Genomic DNA, 26512 nt, shown 5'->3' with positions numbered 1-26512 from the left:
AATCAACACATTTCTCAAAAAACGAAACAAAAAAAACTACCCCAACAACACAGTATTTAACCCTACCAAGTGGAAGAGACAAACATATTTTTTTTTGTTTTATTGTTATGCTACATTAAAAGAAACTTGCAAATATGAGCGTACAATTCTTCTGCTGTCACTTTTACAGTCCATAAACTTAGGGAGAATTCCTTTTGAGTCTCTTGCTTCACTCACTGTGCAGCTATGGGCTAAGCTGTCTGTTACCTGACTGAACCCTAGGCAGCATCTCTTTGCCCCTTTCCCACATTTTAGTACAGAATCAAGCAGCCATCTTTTCCCTTAAAAGTTGTTGGAGGAATGAGAGATAGAACAAGCAGAGTTTTAAGGGAATCATGCATTCATTAAATCTGGATGTTCCATTTGTATAACGAAAGGGCTAATGCAATATAACAAGCTTTAAATTATTTTTGTATAGAGGGGGAAAGATCTGTCAAAGTGTGCCCTGCCTTGTTTCCTTCTGTTCACAATGTCTATAACTTCAACAAATGGTGTTCTTGCTCTTTCTGTCTGTTGCTCAATCTGTTTGGAAGCTATCCATCATTCTACAGCCAACCATAATATTTGACACTTCCTGACATCACAAGAGCCACCATCTGTCTATCACTCAAGCCTGGTACTTCTTATAGATTGCTTGGACTGCTCTTTAATCAAGGTTGAAGGGAGAGATCACTTTAGATGAAACATTTGAGAAGCTCTGACTGGGCAAATCTGTGTTTAAAACAATTGTGTTTTATGTAGTTTCAAGTGAATGCAAGAAGAAATAAACAGTTCCTTTGGAAAAGCTTGTACTCTTAATTAAATCAAAATTCAAAACCGTCAAACATTTACCTAATGAGGCCAGCAAGAAATGGGACTTCCAGTCAAAGTCACAACATTCTAACTGGCTCTGCATATCCAGATCAATGCAAAAAGTACAAACGGCTTGCACATTGAGATATTTTATCTGTTTAGGGATAGGTTATGGGTGGGATAAATATATTAGAAATTACAGAAATCAAATTGCAGGTATTTTTTTAAGAAGGCCCAAAAGCAAAACAGTATTTCAGTATTCCTCTTACTCTAATCAAACTGTTCTACCATTTCTTAAAGACTAAAATTTCTCTTACTGTTCTTTCCTTTTATGCCATTTCATGGACTATTCTTAGTCCAACAAAAGTCACAATTTCCACCTGAGAGCAACAGCAATGTGTGACAGAAACTAAACAGCAACTCCAGCAACCTTAGATCTTAAACCATTAAATGCAGAATTTGAATTAGCCTGGCATTTGCTTCAGGTAAAAAAGAAATGCAAGCATTTTGTCCCCAGAAAAAAAAGAAAGTAGGATATTGGTAATAACACATACTTAACCCAGACCATACTGAAATCTCTAATACAGCAATTATCAGTACTTAAAACGAATGAATTAAGTGTTTTAAATTCTATCTGTGATGCAATATAGGGTTAGCTACCATAGGAACCATTCTGCTTGTGACACTGTATTTCTTTGCACTAAACTTGAGGGGTTTTTTGGGGGGGGGCTTTTAAAAATACATGTTTTAATTCAAATAGGCACTAAGACAGATGTGTTAAAGATGTGTCCTAGGCTTAATGCAACTATTATATATCATCACTACCCCAAGTATAAAGCACATAGTAAGGCATGAGAGTATGGTGTTGGCAATTCTTTATTAGCAATTCCTGTGAATCATGTGACCAGATGAAAGGTAAAAATGGGACATAACTTCTGAGCTTCTTCCAAGGTGCCTCTCCCAGAGAAATGTCTTGGGAGGGCTTTTTAAAACATATTTTTCTCCAGATGTGATTATTCTTTTGCAAACTTCTCCTACCACACCACATTTGGTCCCATTCTGTTTTCTGCTTGAAAAGTTACCCTGTTGATAAACAGACATACACATCAACGTGCTTTACATAATTTATTTTTCCAATCTTCCCCTGGGTTATAAAATAATACAAGGACATGCAGCAATATTGCAACTATGTCTTGCTCCCTGTGCTGCCTTGCCACAAAAGATAGTTCCCTCCTGATCAGAAGCTCACAGCAACTACCACTCTTCATTAGGAACAATCTTGAATAACAAAATTTAAAGGGACTTTGAAGGTTTTCTAGTCTAACCCTCTGCTTAAGCAGGAGACTCTGTACCATTTCAGACAAATGGTTGTCTCTTCTTCAAAACCTCCAGTGTTGGAGCACCCACAACTCCTGGAGGCAAGTTGTTTCACTGATTAATTGTTCCATCAGAAATTTATCCTTAGTTCTAGGTTGATACTCTCCTTGATTAGTTTCCATCCATTGCTCCTTATTCTATATTTAGGTGCTTTGGGGAATAGGTTGAAATCTGCTTGTGTTTTTCGAAGGAGAAGTAACATCATACACCAATATTGTCACATACAATATTGCTAAGGAAAACACTATTCTGTTCTTTGCAATTGTAATATTAAAACTAGATTCTTCTTTCAGTACTTATGTTTGGGTTGGACTAATATTTCAAAATATTAGTATATTCAATATATTCAAAACATGCCTGAGTAAAACCCTGTAAAAACCATGTGCACATCTTACAGGTTCACATTGGAAAATAACAGTGCAATATTTAGAGTGGTTTATAAATCACTTCCAATAATTAGTATCATCTAAAATCAGTAGTGATTGTTAATCAAACAAAAACTTACAAAAAAAACCTCAAGATTGTGACAACATGATTGAAGTTCTGTCCCTCTTTTAAAAAGATATAGGACTTTGATCACAAGCTCATAGCTCAATTTTGACTTTTTTTGATAGCTCCACATTAACATAACTATTAATTTTATTTGATTATTCTTATGTCAACCCTCAAAAACTATTGAAATTTGCTAAGCTGATGTTAAGAAACTGCTTTACCTATCATTGATTCTTCTGAAAATATATAGCTCTCAACAGTATCTACAATACAACATTGTTATGCCAAACTGCACTTTACTTATACCCACAAAAATTTAGATTACAAAAGCACTATTAATTATTAGTAATAATGGACATTGACATTTTCAAGACCAAAAGCAGGAATTGCAGAATGATTCATCCTGATAAATATAAAATTATTTAGGATTGGTTGGAAAATGACATGTGATGGAAGCTTTTATATTCCTATTCTCCTCCCATTTTTATCGCAAAACTCAACTACTTACAGTTGATTTAATGTGAGAACATAAAATAACAAAGGCTAAGGAATATCAATATCTGTGGTGTATGGTCAAAAAAGTCAAAATGACAATGACAGTGAAGCTACTCCATATAAAAACATAAAACAGAGATTTAATTGCACTAATCATTTTGATTTCATAACATATAGACCAACTCAAGAAGAGTGTAACTTAGACATAATGATATTTTCAAAGCTGAAACTCTCACTACAAAAAACCATGCATTGACCTCACAATTCCTTTATATAATCATCTTCAAAATTGCCTTATAGAAACTGTATATAATTAGATGATATATGAAATAGGAATTAATCCCTATATCAAACTGCAGCATCTACATATAGCTTTTGTGATTCCTGGGTGTGACTGCTCAAAGCTACAATTTCATAGTGTGTCAGGCCAAGTAATCAAGAATATCACATGGAGTTACTTCTAAGTAATTTCTTTACTGTGTTTTCTTATAGACAGAAATCTTGCCAGATTAAAGCAACTATCTGCATAACTGTAGATATAGATATATTCTATGAATTGCTGGAGTGTGGAATCTGCCTTCTCCCTTTTCCTGCTTACCAAAGACACCAAACTCCACTGTCTCTTCATTTTCTGGGGAAAATGCCCTCCCTCCTGCCATTCTGGGCTACATTACACTACATAGTGATTCTAACAGAACATTCTGGACATAAATAGCAACCTTAAAATTACTTGTATATATGTTTATATGTATATATTCATGAATGAATAAACATTTTAAATCTTAATTACAATTTAAAAATAAAATGGCTTTCTATTTTATATGCTCTGCGCACGGTCACTCATGCCCTCGTCACGTCCCGTCTGGAATACTGCAATGCTCTCTACATGGGGCTCCCCTTGAAGAGCACTCGGAGGCTCCAACTGGTCCAGAATGCGGCCGCACAGGTGGTTATGGGTGCGACTCGGCACACCCATGTAACACTCCTCCTGCGCGAGCTGCACTGGCTCCCGATGGTCTTCCGGGTGTGATTCAAGGTGTTGGTCACCACCTTTAAAGCGCTCCATGGCTTAGGACTGGGATATATACGAGACCACCTTCTGCCATCAACAACCTCTCACCGGCCGATACGCTCCCACAGAGAGGGGCTCCTCAGGGTGTTGTCGGCCAAACAATGCCGACTGGTGACACCCGGGGGAGAGCCTTCTCTGTGGGGGCACCAACCCTCTGGAATGAGCTACCTCTAGAGCTTCATCTTAGCCCCAACCTGCGTACTTTTTGCCGCGCCCTTAAGACCCTTCTGTTCCAACAAGCCGGACTGGTCTAATATAAATTTTAAATGGGTGTATATGTGTTTTTAAATTGAGGGCCAATTTTATATATTCAATTTTAATTGGTTTTAAATTTTATAAATCTATGTGTTTTAATATGGCTGTACACCATCCTGAGTCCTTCAGGAGAAGGCGGTATAGAAATCTAATAAACTTTCAAACTTTCAAACTATATAAACACACAAGGATTAGTGCTGATTGTTTCTTCGGTATTTTATGCTCATGGGTAATAAAGCTGTATGTTCAGCATACTGATACTACCTCCCTCCAGACATATTAACAGCATAGGAGAAAAGACAGAACTCTGTGGATCAGCATCTCAAAAAATAGCCCCAGAATCACTTCCTGTATATGAGTCAAATATAATATAGTTGATTGCATTGAAAGCTAGGAAATCCAGGAAAATTAGAATGACCACATTCCTCCAATATGCTTTGTAAATCCACCAAGATAACCAAAGCACTATCAATACTATGTCCTAGCCAAAATCTCAACAGAAAAGAGTCCAGAGAATCTATTTAATCCAAACATAGCTGTAGCTGCTGATCATAGTAATCAGTGGTGAAATTCAGCCAGCTCTATCCAGATCACGAGATCAGGTAGCACCGGCAGTGGGAGGCTCCGCCCACCCGCCGGGACCTCATCACATCCTGTTTTTGACCCTCTGCGCATGTGCAGAAGGCTCTGCGCATGTATGGGGGAGATACGCGCGCTCACATTTGCGAACCAACAGCAAAGGTAAGTGAATACCACCTCTGATAGTAATGTCTGGTTCCTGTTGCCACCAAGTAAACATATTAGAAGTCCCAAGACCATCAGAAGGCACTCTGCTATTAGTATGCTTTAAGATGGAAAATTCTGTCAGAAAGTTCTCTAAGTTTTACTTTCCCCATAAACTTATACTTCCCATGAACATGAACTTTCAAATCTAAGCCAAATCCTTTTATGTTTACTTCAATGTAACTCTTATGTTTTCCAATAGAAATTATTTCCAGCTGTATATGCATAAGACTGCATCCATGGATTTTCTTTCTGAGTGCTTATCCATGGGCATGAGGAGGGAAAAGGGGGCACAAGAAGAAAGAAAATAGCAAGGCTGTAGGAGAACATCTTCAAAATACAGATCTAGTAAACATTGTCATCCTCTTCAGAGAGTTTCATAAAGCTATGAGTGAGGGAGAGGGAAACACTACCAGTTTTTTTTTTTATTTTCTCAAACAGCAGAGGCATGATTTTATAAAACAGTTGCATTGACTCTAGCATTACAACTAAGTCATTTACAGATGGGCAATGGAAATTTTAGAACATAAAAACCCCCTAGAAAAAGAAACCATATTGGTTAAATAAAGATAAATTATTCAGAACATCTGTACTGTTTTGGAAGAAGCTATTTCAATATTGATTAAGCTTCTCACTTTTCAACAGACCAGGGAAAGAAAGCTATCCCTAATCAGTCCTGGCCATATATTGCAGCTTCTCATAAATTGCTTTTTCAACTCAGAGATGAAAAGTTGAGGCACTGGCAAGTGGTCACTATTAAAAAAATAGTTTTCTTGATGCACATTGTTTGTAATGATGGTTAATTTTCAAGAATCCAGTCTGCTTAATGGAAATTTCTATAAGATCTGAAATGATCCATATTTGTTTAAGGGGTAAACTGCCAAACTTGATATTCCAGCATTGGATAGCTTTCAGACTGTTCATTCATTAAACAATTGGATGGGGTGAGTGTGTTATGAGTGAAGTGTTTGAGAAATATTGACAGAATCAAAACAGAAATAGAAAACAAAACTCTTCTGAACAATGTTTTGATATATTAGAAACCATATACATATATGTATAAATATGGCAGGTACAGAAATAAAACACAAAATATACTATAATTTATGCTGAGTATATGTCAATTCTCTGCACATATATGATTTATATACTAATGATCTTAGTGTGTACAAACAGACTTAGACACAGTTGCCTTTTGGCTGCACTTCTGGTTTATTGATCAGAATGTACCTAAACTGATTAGCATTGTCTTTGTTATTAGTAGAGTACAGTATACAAAGTTATACACAATTAAAGTTGGTATTACTAAACAGCTATGGACATACATATCATGTGGAAAATTATGTCTTGGTATAAGAAAAGGTAAATTGTGAAGAGCATGAATTTTCAAATGAAATGAATGAAAGTAAAGTAGATACGTTAAGTGCTATGAAGTAAAAAGAAATAGGAAGATTGTAACAGGTTTAAATTAAAATGTTCTAATTTTTATGGAGATGAGTTGATGAATATGTGGAATGAAATTAAGGTATAAGATTATAGGTGCAACTTGGTAACAACCACAGTGACTTTTCAAATGTGTAAACGTGTTTTTCTTATTGTAAAAGTTTCATTATTCCAATTTTATTTGGCTCCTTAATCCTTAATAGCATTGTTTATTTCAGATTCTTTAAATTCTTAAGCTTATAATTAAAGTTTTCTTTCATTCAGGATTAAAAGCAGACTCACCTGATATTTTCATACTTGTCATTCCAAAGCACTCTAATAGCTTAGAAGTAGTTAATAAGCAATTTCCAAAAGTGATTAGAAAGTGAGGTTTGTTATCTTAGAGCCTTTAAAAGTCTCCACCATGGTTGCAAACAAAATAGCTAAGTCTGTCAACTCCCAATGCTCAAACCCACAGAAAAATACTATGTTATGGTCTCCTTGCAAGAACATGTGGGTGATTTCTCATCCGCTTCTCATCCAGAAATGTTCCAAGAAACTGGTCTTCTCATCATTTCTTTTGGTCTTTGCCACAGTCATTGGCTCTGCTTTTACAGAGTCATTCTCCATAACTCCTCCAGATGTGAAAATAAGAGAGCTTTTGAAGGAAATAAAAAGATGGTTTTAAACTGTACAAAGATAACATCCTATGCAGTTAATGATGGCAATGAAAAATATCAGAAATACATTTTGGGAGAAATAGTGATTCTGTAGACAAGAAGAAAAGTTATTTAAGTGATGCAAATGGAATGCTTAACAAGTAATTCAATGTTGGAAGAGGGGTAATAGCACAATATGTGCTACCCATTGAATATATTGGGAATATTCATGGCGATAGTACAGATGGGTTGGTTGTGTATATGAATAAAGCTTTCATTACTATTGATGCCATGTTGTTAGCTGACAACCTGAAGGAATTTCAGCAAACATTAGTTCTTGTATATTGTCTAATGCAGGAAGAAAATGGATCTGAAAAGTAAATCACTGCATTTGACAGGGAAAGTGAAATAACCAAATGCAATTTAAGTTATACGCCAACATCTGAGAGCAAGTAAGTAAGCGTACCCTTATAGAATGTTTAGTAAAGATGGGGGAAATAATCATTTTAAGTTGTGGTGGAAACGTAGAAGAAAAGCAATACACTGACTTGGGGAATGGATGTCAAAATATACAAAAATAGCTGTTTAAAAGGGCATGCTTCTATTCATGATATCATATGGAGGTGAGAGTTGTCAAGAGAATTCAAATGCTGTAAAACTGTATATGGTAAAACAAGAACTAGGTCAAGAATTATGGAAGCTGAATTTATGTAAATGGAATTCAAAGTGAGTGACAAAGTAAGTAAATTTAGGTAGTTTGTATTATAAACAAAATGAATGATGATAGAGATGTAAAACAGAGATATGAAGGGAATACACTACTGAGAAATTTGTAATTAAATAGATTAGATTCTCAGAAAGAAAGATTAGTAGATTTGATTAAATTCCCAGAAAGAAAGAATTTAAAAAATTTAAAAACTAAAGAGTAATATAAAAGCATTCATGGATGTTGTGAAAGTAAAGATAATTTAGTATAGTAAATGGTTTGTATTAATTAGATTCAGCTGTTTCTTTTTTAATGACTTTTTAATTTCCTTGCCTTACTATGTCTTACAGTCCATGTATTATGTGTAATATTGTCCATGTATTATGTGTAACATTGTTTAACCCAAAAGAGTCTATCGTAACTGAAGTAGCACAGATAAACAAACAAAAAAACAAACCAGGGGTGGATTCTACTTACCTTTACTACCGGTTCACAATGGGAACATCACAGATCGTCAATTATGACGTCCAGGCGGGTGGGCGGAGCCTCCCGCAGCTTTTACTACCGGTTCTAAAGAACCGGACAGAACCGGGAACAACCCACCACTGAAACAAACCAACAATAAACTGTATCTACATATTAGTGAGAGTTTTCATGGAACTTGCATGAAACTTTAAATCAAGTGCTAACCAAAATAGGTATTTTTTTTAAAAAGGTACGAAATTTTGTTTCAGCCATTATCAAAATGATATTCTTTACATCACTATCATATATTGGGGTTGCAGGAGTTAAAGAGCCATGAGATATGTGTGTGTGTGTGTGTGTGTGTGTGTGTGTGTGTGTGTGTAAAAGAGACACAGAGAGAAAATGATTATGTAATCATGCAAAAGCTGCATCTTGACTCAGATGTCCTAACATTTGCATTATTGCATCATCAAACATATGTCATTTTGGCTATCAAATCAGATGTTCATCTTCCCATCTCATGCAGACTCACATCTTTCTTTTTAATGCCAAATAGACAGCAGGCTTGCGTATATGCATATTTATAGATCACACAAATTCTCAATGATTCAGGCAGTCAATTAATATTGTTAAATAAATAAATACATAAGGAAGTGTGTATTGTTGAGAGAATCACTTTTTCTCTAATTAAATGAATATGGAAAAGAATGATACCTACCTGACTTTAGAATGCCTTTAGATTTCTGTATCCTCAAACACACTGCATACATGTTGCTAAGTTGTACTTGTTTTCACTGTCTTCAGGATTTTTTTCCCCATGAAGAAGTATGCTATATCCTCTTTTCATTTATTTTTGGTTCCTAACATTTGCCACAATCCACTTAATCTGTAATACACAATAACCCGAATAAGAAAAGTTTAGTTCATTGTTTTTGACCTGTTTTCCAGATTGCATTCTATCTGAATGTCATAAAAAAATCAATTCCATTAGACTGTATAGATCAAACTGACAAGTTGTGAATTGGCCAGATAACAAAGGAATCAAAAGATAAGAGTTGTAGTGTATATCATGCCAGGTTGTTTTGCTTAATCATGATTTGCTGAATTATCTTTACTGACATAGTTTATAAAATACATTAGTCTAGATACCATATTTATAAATCATAACACACTAAATCAAAACCACATCACCTTGTTATGACTCAGGAGGATGTGTGACCCCAGTGTTTGATGTACTATTCTTCACTATTTCATGTATTTTATTCCTTTGCAATTATATTTTAAAACTTTGAAATGTTGCTTGTTGTATGCTATTTTTTTCCTTTCCTCAAGTCTTAAACTGAGGGTTACAGGTAGTTCTCAACTTTCAACTACAATTGAGCCCAAAATTTATGTTGCTAAGTGAGAAATCTGTTAAGTTAATTTTGCCCCATTTTACAATCTTTCTTACCACATTTGTTAAGTGAATCAATGCAGTTGTTAAATTAGTAACATGATTATTAAGTGAATCTGGCTTCCCCATGGACTTTGCTTGTCAGAAGGTTGCAAAAGGGGGTCATATGACCACGGGACACAGCAACTGTCATAAATATGAATTAGTTGTCAAGCATCCGAATGTGACTATGGGGATGCTGCAATAGTTATAAATGTGAAAAACAGTTATAAGTCCCTTTTTTCAGTGCCATTATAACTTCACTAAGCAAACCATTGTAAGTCGAGGACTATCTGTATTTATTGTTCAAAGCAGAATTTTTAAAATGATTTTATATTTATGGTATATGCAGTAATTACTTTCTGGGTGTTTAAGAACCCCGTTAAGAATTCAATCAGCTTAACTCATTAGCTGAAACATAAGCCAAACCAAAAGTATAAATCCAGTTGTTTTTTTAACATAAGATTGCCTGTTTGATGAACAGAAGTTCATATTATGATTTTAGAGAACAGGCAGCATACATTTTATGTAATTCTTTTTATTTATCCTTCTGGTTCATAGATCAGTGTAGCCAAACTAAAATGTTTTCACCAGTTCCTTCTGCATTCATTCATTTTATGTTATATTTTATCAAAGGTACTCATCTTTTTCCTTTCTCCAAGAATGTAACTCCTACTATCAAATATTTGTGTCACAGAAAAGGCAGATAATTAGTGGGTGGAGTGAACACAGGAGTTTTCTCTCCAGTGAATCCATTCCTCACAGATCTCTAATTAAACCAGAAGTTGCATGAGCTATTAAGCATTAAAATCACAAGTAAAACTTGAATAGATTAGTAGAGACTTGAGGACTAAACCGGCAGGATTTTTCTGCTGTTTTTATATTAAGGTTGACTTAATAAATCACGTGGTGATCTTGTCTGTATCTTTTGCAGTAATGTTTATCTAGAAAGAGTAGTAATAACACGTGCCACAGCAACATACCAACATATGCTGTAATATAATGTTTGTTTCTTCTACAGAAGTTTGTCTTTTCAACTATACACAATTTTATTGAAGAAAATTAGCTACTCTTAGAAGTTGATTTAGCTTTGTTGCCTTCCAGTCTAGATTATGAGGAATGTCAGCACATCTTCTATCATTTTCTGACTCGGTGCAGGCTGTTTAAAAAAGCAATAACCCATGAAGAAAATAGTCAGGGGTGAATAACTTTGAAAGAAGAGTAAGTTCTATGCTCTACATTTAGGAATAAGTATGACCAAGACAAACACATAAGTAAGGACAGGAAAAATAAATAAATTTGTCTTAATTGAACTTTACATTTAAACTACTTCAAGTTAAACTTAACTGATTTAATAATTTCATTTTCTTAAAATTACATTTTGGTAACAATTCTTGAAGGGGATCTGGACATTTCATCCTAGATATGGGGTTACCTTTATGGAGACTTGAGTTTCTTTTGGAACCTCAGTTGAAGCATCCTTATTCTCAACAAGTGTGTGGTTGTGCTTTATTTATGCTAAGTTGCCCATCAAAAGTCAAATTAAAAAATCTTCAAAGCAAGTTGCAAGATATGTCAAATCTCTTTTGGAAGAGGGAGAGGAACAAGGAAAAGAGACAGCGTGACTACACATCTACAGCACAATATACAACATTTCTCAGTTTCACATGCTGTTGGGAATGTGCTGAGTTATACAATATCAATTTGAGATGTGTGGAGTTTGTTTTGTGAATTGTAACATTTTTGCTGTTACTACACTGCAAGGTGCCAAGGGGAGGCTGCCAGTTTTGGCAACATTTGTCTATCTCAAAGAAGTATACAAACAGCCCAGAAGGAAACTGCTTGAAGCTTATTTGGAATATTCACTTGTAAGTCTAACGCACACACATGGACACATGCAGTATAATCATTGTGATTTGTCTAGGACTGTTTTTCAGAGACCAAAGTGCAAATAGGGTGATTTTTAACTTCACTTGATGCAAAGAAGACTAAATATTGTTGGGCATCTACTTTCTTCCCTTTCAAAAGGGTTCAAAGAGTTACTTTAATGCTTAAAATATATGGCAATTTATCATCACTTTTCATGTGTAAGATAAATGAACATGCTGCATATACTTAGAGCAGTAATGCAGTTGAGGCTGGACTTTATAGAGCCATAGTCCAAAGAAATAAGAAATGAAGAGGGTAATGCCAAATTGGTTCCAGGTATGTATCAGCATTTTCAAAAAGACAGAGGAAAACAGTACTCATTCTTAAATAATTGCCATCAGGGCAAATTGCCTTTTATTTCTGTGGTCCTTGGCCTATTTGGGTGTCCATTTCATTCTGCAGCGAGGCAATATGTACTCTTTCAATCCCTGCACATATTTTTTCTAAAAAAATAACTTTCTGGGCTGTAAACATATTAAGTACAGCTTAATCCTACATCAGATTTAGAAATTTCAGGGCAGAAAAAAAGAAAGCGATCCAAATGTAAGGGAGGGAAGGAAGGAGGAAGGAAGGGAGGAAAGAAGGAAGGAAGGAAGGAAGGAAGGAAGGAAGGAAGGAAGGAAGGAAGGAAGGAAGGTGATAGATTTTATCTGAGCTGAACAAGAAAGAAATAATTTGATACCAGCCTAGCAAGGATACTAGTTTTCACTTGTTATTGGAAAGGAACTGGGATGTATTTTTATGGGATCTGGGGATGTTCCCTTTTCGGTCTGGTTTGAACTGATGCTATGAAAAGGAGAGAGGGAGAGGAAGAGGGAGAGGGAGGGGGAGGGAGAGGGGGGAGGGAGGGAGGGAGGGAGGGAAGGAAGGAAGGAAGGAAGGAAGGAAGGAAGGAAGGAAGGAAGGAAGGAAGGAAGGATAGTTCTGAAGAATATAAAACAAAAACTAAGTAACTTAGTTTACCGCCACACTAGTCTGCTTTTACTGCTCGATCCTTCCATAACCAACCTGAAGCCAGGAGGTAACCATTATAACTTCTATCAACCTCAAATTGCTGAGAATATAGCCATGAGCCTATGGTCAACTTCAGCTGACCAACCAGAGAACAAGAAAAATCTAATCTAGTCAGAATCCTGACTTCTGAACTAATACAGATCTTACTGGTACAAAATTTATTTGACCTCACTCAATGGAAAAATTACCACCACGTGCCTGCCAATATTGTATGCATTTGTCCAATTATTTGCAAAAAATGACAATAACTCAGCATGCTATATGGAAAACTTTAGATTTCTTCACCTCTACTGCAGTGAAAAGTCTTTCTTACTAACTGTAATGGTGAAATTATAGTATACTATTATTTTAGCAAGAAGGTGATTTCTCCAATATAAGGATTTCACTATGATAGCTGGACTGAGAAAGAGAGAAAGAGGAAAGTTATTAGTTAAATTGGCTACAAACATGCATCAAGTAATTATGTTAAAGCTTTATGGGAAGTTAGAAAGGTAGGAATTGTCCTTACTCTTAGCAAGGTATGCTGATATGGCATAAACATGAGTGAGACTAGTCTGCATCTATTTTATATTATTACAGACCATTATGTGAAAGCCTCAACTCACAATGGCCATGAATGGCAGTCAGTATGTATAGATTAATCATGTAACAAAGCCATTATATAAAAATACCGACTTGTAAAATGAGAGATACAGTATGTCATATAAATTTGGAATGAATAATCAAAGGAAAGGAAAAAATAGGTGGATGTGGAACTAAGAGGCAAGAATGATAATAGATCAGAAATAAAATCATTTGAAAAGCAGAATGCATGCATGTAAGGTAGTAAGTTACAGGCTTAATTATGAATGAAGGGCTTAAATATAAAGTCAGAAAGTACGCATTTTTAATAAATTATTATGGGTGCATATGAGTGTAGGAATTCTTAGGTTGGTGGTATTTGCTGGTCACACTCCAGTGAAAGGCCATAACAGAAGAATCAGACATAAATTTGGGGATAATTGATAGAACTAATTACATTCATTCAAAATGCTATTTTGAATGAATGTAATGAGAGTGAAAAATATTATTTGTAGTGGCTTACATTGATAGATAGTAAGCAGACAAGAGTACAGTGAAAATGTTATGAAGACAAGACATAAATTGTTGGTCAAAATTCTTGCCAAAAAAGACATTGAAACTCCAAGCTTTACATTTATATAGCAAATGTACCCTCCCTCTCCCAAAATACAGTTGAAATACAACTGTGTGCCTGATAATCACTTTCACTTTATCCACAGTAGCCAGTCCCAAGATCCTGGGTTTAAACAAAATCAAATAAGGAGTTTGTCAGCCCCTGCTGTATTATTGATCCAGGCAAAGCTCTACATGCAAATCTCAAAAGTGCTTATCTATATCGTGTTCCAAAAGAGCCCAGAATCCTTGAAACAATGCAGCTTGAAACATTTTTATTTTGAGCATCTAATTCTATGCTTGGGAATAAAATCTGAAAATCCCCATATTTGGAGCACAAATATTCAAGCCCATCATTTCAAGCTTGAGATATTAAATATATTTTATCATGAATAATCAATACAGTTATTTCCTTGTTTTTATCATATTCAAAATCAGTTGCTGAAGCAACAACTCTATATAATGGTAGGGCTGGCCCCCTGGGCAACTCTGCAAAAGGAAAAGCTTAAACCAAGAAGAAAAGGAATAACTAGTTTTAAACAGGCTCTTGCCTATAGTTCAGTTTATTTTATCTTCTATGGTTTTCCTTGTCAGCAACTTCTGTGTGGCAGCTCACACATACAACTCCTTAAGGGCCATTGTATGAAACATTCTTTGCACCATAAGTCGAATGATCCCTATAGCATCCTGTAACCCAAATATTATCAGATTCATTAACACATTTCATTACACTATTCGTATTCATCAAATATCCAATGCATTTTAATTGAGAGAGGGGGGGAGGGAGAGGGAGAGAGAGAGAGAGTATATCAAAACACATAGTAACAACATCAGGACAGGTTTAAGAGAAAAGCTGTAAAAGAAAAGGCAGCCCTCCCACTCTCTTTCAAGGCTGGAAAATGAAGTCATCTGCCTCCTTGTCACTGTGTGAATATGAATATTCTGATGAATCCAGTGAAGCTGTTGCTTTGCTTTCTGTTGATCTATGTTACTCAGTGTTTTCCAAGCCTGGGAACAGATGGTGCACCACCTGACTTTGAACAGTCTAATGTAAGATTCATTGTGCTTCACAGGAAATCAAAGATCAAGCAACATTGCAGAAGGTGAAGCAGCACCTCAGTCACCAGCAACACAGTATGATGCAGTCATCATGGGGAACTGAGAAAGAAAGAAAGAAAGAAAGAAAGAAAGAAAGAAAGAAAGAAAGAAAGAAAGAAAGAAAGAAAGAAAGAAAGAAAGAAAGAAAGAAAGAAAAATATGGTCGTTTGAAGAGCATAGTCTTAACTTGGACGCCCAAAATTCATTCCTGACAATTCAAGGTCTGACAGATTATGCTTACAGTTTTGGTTTTACCTGTTTTTCAGGCACACAGAAGCATGCACAAACCAGATCCTATTTTATTAGTTCATCCAGGGTAGTACATGCTTTTCTCCACTCTCTCTGAAACCTCCTCTTTCTCTTCCTATTGGGGAATGAAAGATTAGCTGCCCAAGATGGATGGAAGTGGTATTGCTTCAGTCATAGCTATTACCTTCAGTTATATTTCTCTCTTTCCCTCCCTCCCTCCCTCCCTCCCTCTCTGCCCTCCCACCCCCCATCTGCTTCCCAGGAACAACAACAAAAAGGTTGAAATAATGGTATAAGTAATGGAAGAAAACAGCAGTCTTCCTTTTAGCAGAATTTTCATTTATGCCCCTGTTCCTGAAGAACTCTTGCATTAAATCACCAATCCTCTCTATTGTGATTGGAAATAATCAAAGTCATCTCCTTCCTTTGGAACTTATTGTCCATTGTTCATAAGCAAGCTTGCTCTGAGTTTTCTCCTGTAGTAAAATGATGACAGCACCTATGAAGGGTCATTTCTATTGTCTCCCCCTCCCAACCACTTACATGATGTCTATACCATGCCCCCTCAGTTTCCCTAGTGGATTTTCTATTCCCTCCCTTTGATTTTAAACTGAGTAAAGTGGTAGTGGCTACAACTAACTTTTGATCAGTGGCACAACATGGGTTACCTCTCAATCTGTCTCCACATGAACTGCATACTGTCTTTACTCAAATATCCATATCTATATTGGCTATATATCTTGATTTATCTGGATCTGCTCAGAATATGGTCCAAATTACTCTCTACGTGGTACATACTCTTTTGTTGGCTGGTCTGGTCCTAGAATGGTGCTCATTAATGCTGTAAATTGGATAACACCACAGCCCCAAAAGAGGAAAATGAACAGATAATGCCTTAGATTGAATTTTATTCACTGCCTACAGTATATATTTGTAACCATGTGCTTTCTAAACTTTGTTGTTTTCATGTAGATGTTTCATTAAGACCACAAAAAAACCTTCTCACCAGCAAGTCCTGATAAGAAGAGACTAATAACAGGAATAATACTAGCCTAACAATCAAACAGGAAAATAATACCCCAAAGTAAGGAACTACCAATGCAAACAATTAAATAGTAAGCAAAAGCCTATTCAAGGTTCTACCAAGAAGAACACAACATTCCCACCAACAATAATAGACAACTTGCTACTGTCATTGAGTTGGGTGGGGAGACAGGATTTTTATGTTGTAGGATTTTGTAGGATTTTAATATTATGCACTGCTTAGAGTCATCTTGTGTGAGTTGGGTGGCCATAAAATTTGTTTAATAATAAATAAAAATAAACCTAAAACTACATTTTTAAAAGAAATCACAAATAATTATGTACATTTCCAAGTTGCTAATGACTTATTTTAGTTGTGCATGAATTCAGAGCATGGAAATAGCTAAGAAATTATGATGCCTCCCTTTCTTCCTTTTACAGAAAACTTAGAGATACTAGTGCATCAAGATAGATTCACAGTTCATAAATCAACTTCCTGAGAACAACAGTTTTAGTAAAACTGTTCTATCAATCCAGCTATCTCAATCACTAACTTTAATGATCAGGTGCAAATTCATTTTATTTTTTTCCTATTCTGATCAAGAATGTATATATTACTACTGGAAAGCAATTTGCACATATCAAGTTGGAGGTTAAGCATTGAGCAGACTAGACTTGCCAAAAGGCAGCTGGATAATTGCTACTTACGGACTATTTTATCAGTGCTTTGGTCTCCTTTCTATGTTTTTGGATATTTCTGTGAAAAATAAACTATAATAGTGTCCTGGATTTAAATAAAAAATCTATGCCATAGGTATAATAGTCTGACACTTTTATTTCATATGAGATAGCATTATCCACTTTAAGGTAGCTCTTTTCTGTTAATTTTGGAAACTTGAACATAGAACAAACCTAATATTTGCAAAATATACTTGAAATTTGACAACCTGAATTTCAACCATAATGTAAAAATATCTGGAATTTACTTCATTAGATATGGTGATGGACATCAAATTGTATAGGGTTTTATATAGTTTTATATGGTAAATAGACAAATGAATTAATATTTGGTGATATATGATAGTTAAATACTACATTCTGAATTGTAGGCATAATATCATGAATACTGTTTGTGGGGAAATATAATAAAAGACACCTTTTTTGCCCTTCTCTCCTTTTGTTAAGTCATCTGAAGGCATTTGTTTGGTTTCTGCATGATCTAGGCTACAACATGTTAGATTAAATAGGTGCCTTTCCTAATATAGCAGCAATATATATTCATGTTCAAATCATCATTAAAAGGCCACTGTGTTCTTCAAAGTTTTGTGCTGCATTGATAATTTACAAGAAACTGCATGTGGCAGATTAGTCTATTTGGCATTGATAATTGTTAATATCTCCCAAGTTTGTGAAGTCAAGAAGAAAGGAGACAGGGATGCTACTTCTCTGAAGCTGATCCTTCAATATGGAACAAACTTCATCTGAGGATTAACATTTTAAAAATTGGTAAAATGTTCTTCAGAGAATGTTTGGTAATTGATGGTGACAAGATTTTTATGTGATTCAGATTTTATGGCTGCCATGGTGGATCTGTTGTTATACTTATCTGTGTTATCTTATTTTTAAATTAATTTTGTACATTTAGCATGGATGTTTTATTAATATACTGTTGTTTTGTCATCTGCCAAAATAATGAGGTGGTATAAAAATTAATAAATAAAAAAATCTGCCTCATAGCAAAGATATGTATTCAATGGTTTCCTAGCAATATCAAGTGTGTCTATGCATTTTCTTAAGAATTTTTTCCAAATTTTATTTCTCTAATAAGTTTTTTTGTATTGTATAAATGGATAAATAATGTGCATTCTAAAGTATTTCTAAAAGAGCATTTCTCATTGAAAACATGGGGATGTATTGGATTCTTTTAAGGATTTACCTTTTGTCCTAAGGTAACTGATTTATGCAATTTAAAACTGGGTTGAAAGTTTCATGACAAATGTCTAAAAAGTTAAGATTAACCTAAATTTAAGGTCATTGGCAGAAATCATCGAGTTGGTCTGGTGAGATTCTTTTTTAAATGCTGTTTGCTCAATTTATATCTGTTCCTCTTCTGTGTCTCTCTAGCTCTTTTTTTATTTGCCTTATAGAAATATTCATTGAAGAAATATGTATTTCAATCTCATGCATTTTGTCGCATATTCTCACAAACCTTATTTATTGCAAAGATGATAAATGAGAGAGAAAGAGAAAAAAAATCTTGGTTAATCCAGCATTGGATTTATAATCTAGCAACACATATTCCACTTGGATTTGGTGACCTCAATAAAAGGAAAACAACACTGGATTCATTTATTTATAGGCTGATTCACAGAGAAGACCAATTTCTCAAACCCTCCCAAGAATAATTGATCTCAGTGTGATTATTTGACTGCCTATTTTTTCCCATGTTTTCTTCCTTCAGAAATGTTTTAAAATTATATATGTTTAAAAATTGCATGACCAAAGTAATACCTTCAACAAAAAATATAGTGAGGATTAATAAGAAGGCAACGACAGGAAATGGTGGGTGAGAACATGGACAAGGAAGTGGCATACTATCTATCACTTTCTCCTGTCTTTGCTCCGCTAGCATAAAGGAGAGCTGGCAATAACTTGTTCTTTCCAGGGAAATTCACATGGAATCTTTGTGTGGTCTAGTTAATGAAAATATCTCTGTTCACTCAGGTTTCACACGATAGATTACAATTTGCCTTCTTAAGAATGGAATTGTCCAGTTCATTTTTTATGATTAGCTTTTACCTTTGGATATTTGAAATCCTTTTTATAGACGAATATTTTTTATTTCAGTTTATAGCTAGAAGCTCAATGAACTGAATATCATAAGGTGGTATCTAAATGTCATAAACAAATATCTTTAAAATTCCTCTCTCACCTGCTCCAACCAGTGGTGGGTTGGCCCCGGTTCGCACCGGATCTATAGAACCGGTAGTAAAACCGGCAGGAGGCTCTGCCCACTGACCCTGACGTCATCAAAATGCTTCTGCACATGCGCAGAAGAGTGCACGTACAGCCCTGTTGCAAACCAGTAGTAAAGATAAGTACAACCCACCCCTGGCTCCAACTATCAGTGAAGAAGAGCCCAGTTTTACATTAATAAGTAATGCTGAAAAGTCATGTAAAAGGTTTATTTAGGTTATGATGTTCTGCATTTGGAGAGAGGAGTATGCCCAACAGTTTTCTTTAGCACCATAACTCTAATCTGCTCGTGATGTTTCTGATATTTGGCATCTTTTCTTCATTATTAACCAAATGCAATGTTCATAAGCTATTATAACAACTGTACTAGCAGTCAAGATTTCATCCTGTTATTTCCAAGAGAGTATTGCAGTTTTTTAAGATATGTTGTGGGTAAAACAGTGGATTGCAACTATTGTATAGTCAGACCATGTATAATGGACGCTGGGTTTTATTATAGATTTAGTTGTCATTTATTATTTTATACTAGAATTCTTAAGTGTATATATACTGAGTGCTTTTATTTGTTTCTGGTCTAAGACTATAATAATAAATTGATTGATTGATTTACAGTGATCCAAAACAACATAACTGCTAGGCATTACTTAAATTTAAGTATATTTGTTACAATATTTTAAAGAAAAGAATAGAAATACACTTCTTATATAGTAAATATGGAGACAGAAAGTTATAATAAAGAAAGAGAATTGCTCTGTATTATTCAGAAAGTTAATGTTCTGAATAATATGGGATGGGCAGCTTCTTAAACAGCTGTTTAAACTATTTTTAGTTGTTACAAATGTTTGTGGAATTGCAGCTGGCAGAAGAATGATACAAAGATTGAGACACTTCACACATGGCAACCACCTAATTTTTCAGTTATTTACCTGAGTGGAGAGAAAGCTTAGGTTTTCCCCAAGTATCTTAAGTCAATTTAAGAGTTTACACTAAAGTTTCCCTGAAAATTTCAGGAAACCATTCTGCTAATTATCTACAATCATAGCTAACCAAATGGGATTGGAGGCCAGCCCAATTTTAGGCTAGACAATGCAATAAATATCTTATGGAGTTTTCTTCAACACTTTTTTCTTTAGCAAAATGAACACTTATGTCTCTATTACATGTTAAATGTCTGTTATATAGAGCTTACAAATAAATGGTGACCGTGATGGGTGAGAGCTAAAATGATTGTTTCTTCTTATGATAGTATGTTATTTATGAACTGCTTTCATGTCGCTTTTCTTATCTCATCAGCCTTTGCATTAATTATTCACTGACATTCTGGTTATATGATCTTGGCTATGCTCAAATGCAAGTTAAATTTAGTAACTATTCCCTTTTCTCAATGTAGTTTCTAATATTGAAATCCACATTCTGAAGAGATCAAATAACATGCAGCGTTCCTACTTTTCTGATCAAGAGTTACTGTGGAGCGTTGCTGGCCAAACAGCATGCAATAATTCATTGTGTGATTTCAATCTGGAGCAAGAGTGATTGGCCACTATATCACATTCTCAAATGAGAATAACTTAAAAAACATTAAGTTGTCAAATGTATTTGGGAGCCTTACCTAATATTTAAGTTACAGAGTTACATGCCATAAAGTGCACTCTACACTATATCCTTGCCTGGACCTGACGCTAACCACATCTTTGCATAGTTCTTATTATCTTCTACTCAGGTTCCTTTACACTACCTTAGCATTAAGAGGCATGGGATGTAAGCTTCACTTATTCTAATAATGCTTCTTTTTATTATTAACACCACATTCATATTTTTTCTTACAAATGAAATTGGATCTCAGGTTGAAAATGATTACTTATCTAAAGTTTTCTGAATAGTCACCTCTGTTCCTTTTTTTTTTTTTTTTTTGCATAATTCCAGATAGCTGATATGATTGCTGTTATTTGGGAATTTCACAGTTGTGCATGCAGTGGCTTGCTGCTGTTCTTTCATGACAATTGGCATGATGAGATGTTACATCTCAAAACAGATTGGATAAATACCCTTTCACAATGGGAAACACATCTTAGTTCCTCTTCAAGGAAACAACCAGGGTCCATAATACTCTTTTTTACCAAAGCAAGATGAAGATATAATCCATTTTCACATGAACTGAAAAGAGTTGGGGTTACAATCATAGACTAGTAATTACTCTTCAGCACTGTAGACTTGGAACTCATTTGAGTACAAATTGAGTAAACCATAAGCCATCATTTTTTATAGGGGGGTATTTAAGCTGGTACATTTTTCCACAGTTGGGCATAGCACGGTGAAGGAGATCAGACTCTTACTATACATGAAATGCTGCCTTTTTTTCTTCCTAAAGTTTCTGCAGGGCAGAACATCTGATATCAACACCCTCACCCCTCTGCTCTCTGTTATCCCCCTTCACTGAATATTTGTTCAAACACAAACTACAGAAGCAAGAAAAACTATAGTGCAGGTAATCTTTAGGAAAGTGTGGGAAGGTTTTGTGCATTGTGGCTTCTTCTTTCTTCCTCTCCTTCCCACTTTCTGGAGACTGATTATTCCCATTAGAAGTCCAAACAGGTATTATCATCCAACAATGCATTGTATCATGAATCTTCTGAACTGCTAGTTGTTTCCCTCTGCCTTGCAATAACAAATAACTTAAAAAGAAGCTAAAATTTGCTTGTCAAATTTCACATTTTTATTTTTACACAGATGCTGAGGTTCACCAATCCTGGTGTGCCTGACATTACCTTAACTTGTATGAAAAATCTATTTTGTTCTGGAACAGACCCAAAGTATGGATAACTGCTGGTAATGAGATTTTAAGTACAATATTAGAGGAAGACTTCATTTGTTTATGTACTTCCTCCATTGATTATATATGCTTCTTCAACTTTATGAGTTTCCCAGTTTCAATCTTGTGAGATGGGTAGCTATATAAAATGAATGAATGAATGAATGAATGAATGAATGTATGTATGTATGTATGTATGTATGTATGTATGTATGTATGTATGTATGAATACTTGAAGTTCTTGAGATATGTTGTGATTGTAGCGCCCAAAAGCCAAAAGTCCTAATCAACATTAATGGCTGCATGTGTATGTAACTCATTCAATATTATTTTTCCTACTTTAGAATGAATTAATGTAGGTTAAAGAGAGATACCGGTCTTCAAAAAGAATGTCTAAACCTAAAAGGAAATCATAATGAAATCAGCAGTTGTCATCTGGGATTAATTTGAAATCAATGCTAAGCATTTTAAGTGATGAAATTGAATTTCGAAACTCATTGTTTTCCTTTCTTTCTGTACAACTTCATAGAAACAACATAAATTATGGTTGAGTATTAAGGACAATAATTATTTAACATAAGAAATCTTTTGGTAACATAGTTAGGTAATCACACTATTGGGACTAGTAAGCAAATTTCTTGGACTTAATTTAACACAACTTTGTTTTTTGTTTATAATTTCTGTTCAAAATCAAGAACATCTAGCACCCCAAGCATCAATGCTCTTCAATATCTAATTTCACAGTTTTCTTAACACATATCTTGTGTTATTTATTATAGTCAATGTCATCCCAACACCTTTGCCTATGCCTGCTACATTTCAAATGGCAGAGCTGGCAAACCATCAATCATAAATCAAGAAATACATTTTAACTTCAAACAAGAACAGTTTGTAAAGAAAGCAAATCTTGGATAGCCTAATTGGATACATTACTCACATCTATAAGTGATAAATGCCTGTTTGAGGGAGGGATTTTTTGTTTTGTTTTTTGACAAGTTCAGTGACAGCAAATTAAAATCCTTCGTCCCTTTTTAGTCTGTAGGGAATATGAAAAATATTACATTAATAGTAAAGCGGGGAGGACAAATTATTTCAATTTATATCCCAATAAATATGAAAATGTGATATATTTTTTTTTATACATGGCTGCATGCAAACACTTCTCTGTTCATCTTGATGTGTATCTTGATGTGTGAAGGCACAATTGCTTCTTCTACTAGTACAGGAGTAAAAGTGTGACATGACTAGGTTCTGACGCACTCTTGATTCACCCATATGATGACTGAGGAAACCTCTGATTAAATATTTTAATATAGACCTATGGCTATTTATTTTATTTGCAGGAGTTATAAACTGTTCCAATCAGCTGACTCTGACTAACATATAATTCCTCAATCCATAACTGGATTAAAATAGATACAAAGCAAATTAAAAATAACACTATCAATTAAATCACATAAAACTGGGAGGAGCATTTAGACAATAATAAACCAATTGTTTGGATAGATATCCTTGGTGAAACGGAAAACTCACATCTATTTGGCTGAGCAAGTGTTGAAAATAATTCAGAAGTACTCTGACTTTTTTGAGAACATGTCCAATAGTTTCTATTAGTCTTTAAAGTAGCCGTGTCTTTTTAAGGTTTCACATCAGTCCAAGGAAGGATCCTATTCTATTACTTTTAAAAGTTATTTTAATGAATACACATACACACTATAAAATTATTTCCAACTAAGAGAGATTTCAGATCAGACGTAGCCACAAGGTGTGGTCAAAAAAGTCAAGATGGTAGCAATGATGATGCAAATTCCTCTTGGTTTTTTTTAATGTGTGTTGCATGTATGATAAACTTTAAAAATGGCTATATAGCTTTAAAAGTACCATTGTAACCACTATATTGATTCCTTTGATCATATTTTGCAGATACTCCTGCTTTGGGCATTGGCTGATTTAATTGTGCCATTAAGTCTGTATCGACTTAGCAACTTTATTTTTTTTCCTATGACAATTTGTTCCTAAGTTTTAACCTTCAGGTATTCCAGGAGTGTACTCATTGTATGCTTCTCAAAATCTTGTAAAGTTTAAGCCATTTGTGTGTGTGTGTGTGTGCGTGTGTGTGTGTGTGTGTGTGTGCGTGTGTGTGTGTGTGTGTGTACACGTGCGCATGTATCTACATGGTCATCAATTGGTGCACAATGGAATTGTGCTTCAATTGTTCCAAGTAATGGTGTGCTCTAAAGCTTTAATAGTGATGAAAAAAAAATTGTGTTATTTGCGGTACATATTGGGCCATTATTTTACTCATGTTTGCTTATTTTATTCTTAGTGCATCATTTCCCACACCCCGGTCATGGCCCTGTTGATGCCTGCGATGAGGCTGCTACCAGGGCCCAGGTCGTTCCTTTGCGGCCTCTGACATGACGCAGATCCCGGCTAGCCCCTTGGTTTACCGAGGAGCTCCGGGGGACGAAGCGATGTAGGAAAGGTCTAGAGACCTGTTGGAGAGCCAGTCGTACCGAATCTGACCAATCTCAGTTAAGGTCGTTTACACAGGCCTACTTGGAGGAGTTGGCGATGGTGAAGCATCACTACTTCTCCGATATCATCGCATCAGCAGAGAATTGCCCAGCTGCCCTGTTCAGGGTGTCCCACTCCCCCTTGAATCAGAGGGTGAGGGAAGACCCTTTGTGAGGGCGAGTCGAGGAGTTTAGCCAGTACCTGCTGGACAAGATCGCTCAGATTTGGAATGGCTTGGACTCTGACTGGACAGAGTCAGATGGGGAGGAGGAGGCGGGTCTTGTTCTTTGGGAAGAGTTCAATCCTATTACCCCAGAGGAAGTGGACAGGATCATGAGGAAGTTGAGTGTGGCCACATGTGTATTGGATCTGTGTCCCTCCTGGCTGGTTTACTCCACCTGTCCCTCAGGTGGAGACATGAGGCTGGATCCAGGCAGTGATAACTGCCTTCTTGGAGGAGGGAACCTTTCCTGCAGCCTTGAAGGAGGCAGTGGTGAGGCCCCTCCTCAAGAAACCTGCCTTGGATCCGGCTGTTTTGAGTAATTACCGTCCAGTCTCCAACCTTCACTTTCTTGCGAAGGTTGTTGAGAGCATGGTGGCACGTCAGCTCCCGATGGCACTAGATGAAGCGGAGTACCTTGATCCGTACCAATTGGGTTTCAGGCCCAGATATAGCATGGAGACGGCATTGGTCGCACTGGTGGATGATCTCTGGAGGGCTCGAGACAGAAATTATTCCTCTGTTCTGGTCCTATTAGATCTTTTGGCAGCTTTTGATACCATTGATCATGGTATCTTGCTGTGACGCCTTGAGGCGTTGAGAGTGGGAGGCACCGTTTTACGGTGGTTCTCCTCTTACCTCTTGGGTCAGACGCAAGCGGTGTTGGCAGAGATCGACCATGAGGCCCCTCACTTGTGGTGTGCCACAGGGGTCGGTTCTCTCGCCCCTTCTATTCAACATTTATATGAAACCGCTGGGGGAGATCATCCGTGGCTTCAGGGTGAGGTATCATCAGTACGCTGATGATACCCAGCTTTTTATATCCACCCCGAACCAGCCCAGTGATGCCCTCGATTTGATATCCTGGAATCGGTAGGGTCTGGATGGGGAGGAACAGGCTTCGGCTCAACCCTGCCAAGACTGAGTGGCTGTGGGCACTGGCATCTCGATCTGATGGAGAGGTTCCATTGCTGGCTATAGGGGGTGAAGTTTTACCCCCCGTAGACAGAGCACACAACTTGGGTGTCCTCCTGGATTCACAGTTGAGTTTAGATGATCACATAACAGCCGTGACCAGGGGGGCGTATGCCCAGATTCGTCTGGTGCGTCAGCTGCATCCCTATTTGGACCGAGATGCTCTACGCACAGTTATTCATGCGCTAGTCACCTCCTGTCTTGACTACTGTAATGCTCTCTACCTGGGGCTGCCCTTGAGGACCACTCAGAAGCTTCAGCTGGTGCAGAATGTGTCTGCGCGGGTTGTGATGGGAGTATTCCGATACTCCCATGTTACACCCCTCCTGCATGACTTGCATTGGTTACCGGTTGCCCTCTGGGTGAGATTCAAGGTGCTGGTGATGACCTTTAAAGCCCTATATCTTCTATTATTGGAAAATAAATTTGCTTTAAAAAAAAATAAAGCCCTATATGGCTTAGGCCCAGGATATTTGTCAGACCATCTGCAGCCAGCAACAACTTCCCATCGCCCAGTACGTTCTCACAGGGAGGGCCTTC

General features: G+C 36.1%; 1 protein-coding gene and 1 long non-coding RNA gene across 7 annotated transcripts in view; one reads left to right on the top strand and one right to left on the bottom strand.

The window, feature by feature from the left end:
• Positions 1 to 15277, top strand: part of LOC132710154 (uncharacterized) — a 57824-nt gene extending 42547 nt beyond the window's left edge. The window contains exons 2-3 of the long non-coding RNA XR_009620903.2: positions 7744 to 7838; positions 15179 to 15277. This is a non-coding gene — a long non-coding RNA (uncharacterized LOC132710154). The remainder of the gene's footprint in view (positions 1 to 7743; positions 7839 to 15178) is intronic.
• Positions 1703 to 26512, bottom strand: part of ETV1 (ETS variant transcription factor 1) — a 142464-nt gene continuing 117654 nt past the window's right edge. The window contains exons 13-18 of one of the 6 annotated variants that reach the window (XR_015734040.1): positions 13218 to 15263; positions 11425 to 11572; positions 10973 to 11148; positions 9276 to 9443; positions 7031 to 7385; positions 1703 to 1914 (exon numbers count right to left, since the gene is read on the bottom strand). The gene's annotated coding sequence lies outside the window, so the exon portion shown is untranslated. Of the gene's footprint in view, positions 1915 to 6498; positions 7386 to 8569; positions 8698 to 9275; positions 9444 to 10972; positions 11149 to 11424; positions 11573 to 13217; positions 15264 to 26512 lie in introns of those variants that run through there. The other 5 variants (XR_015734038.1, XR_015734037.1, XR_015734039.1 and 2 more) reach the window with 5 other exon arrangements.

This window comes from Pantherophis guttatus, chromosome 4, assembly GCF_059756535.1.
Source record: "Pantherophis guttatus breed Tessera chromosome 4, ASM5975653v1, whole genome shotgun sequence".
Taxonomy (NCBI): domain Eukaryota; kingdom Metazoa; phylum Chordata; class Lepidosauria; order Squamata; family Colubridae; genus Pantherophis; species Pantherophis guttatus.
This window is presented reverse-complemented; position numbering and strand designations above follow the sequence as displayed.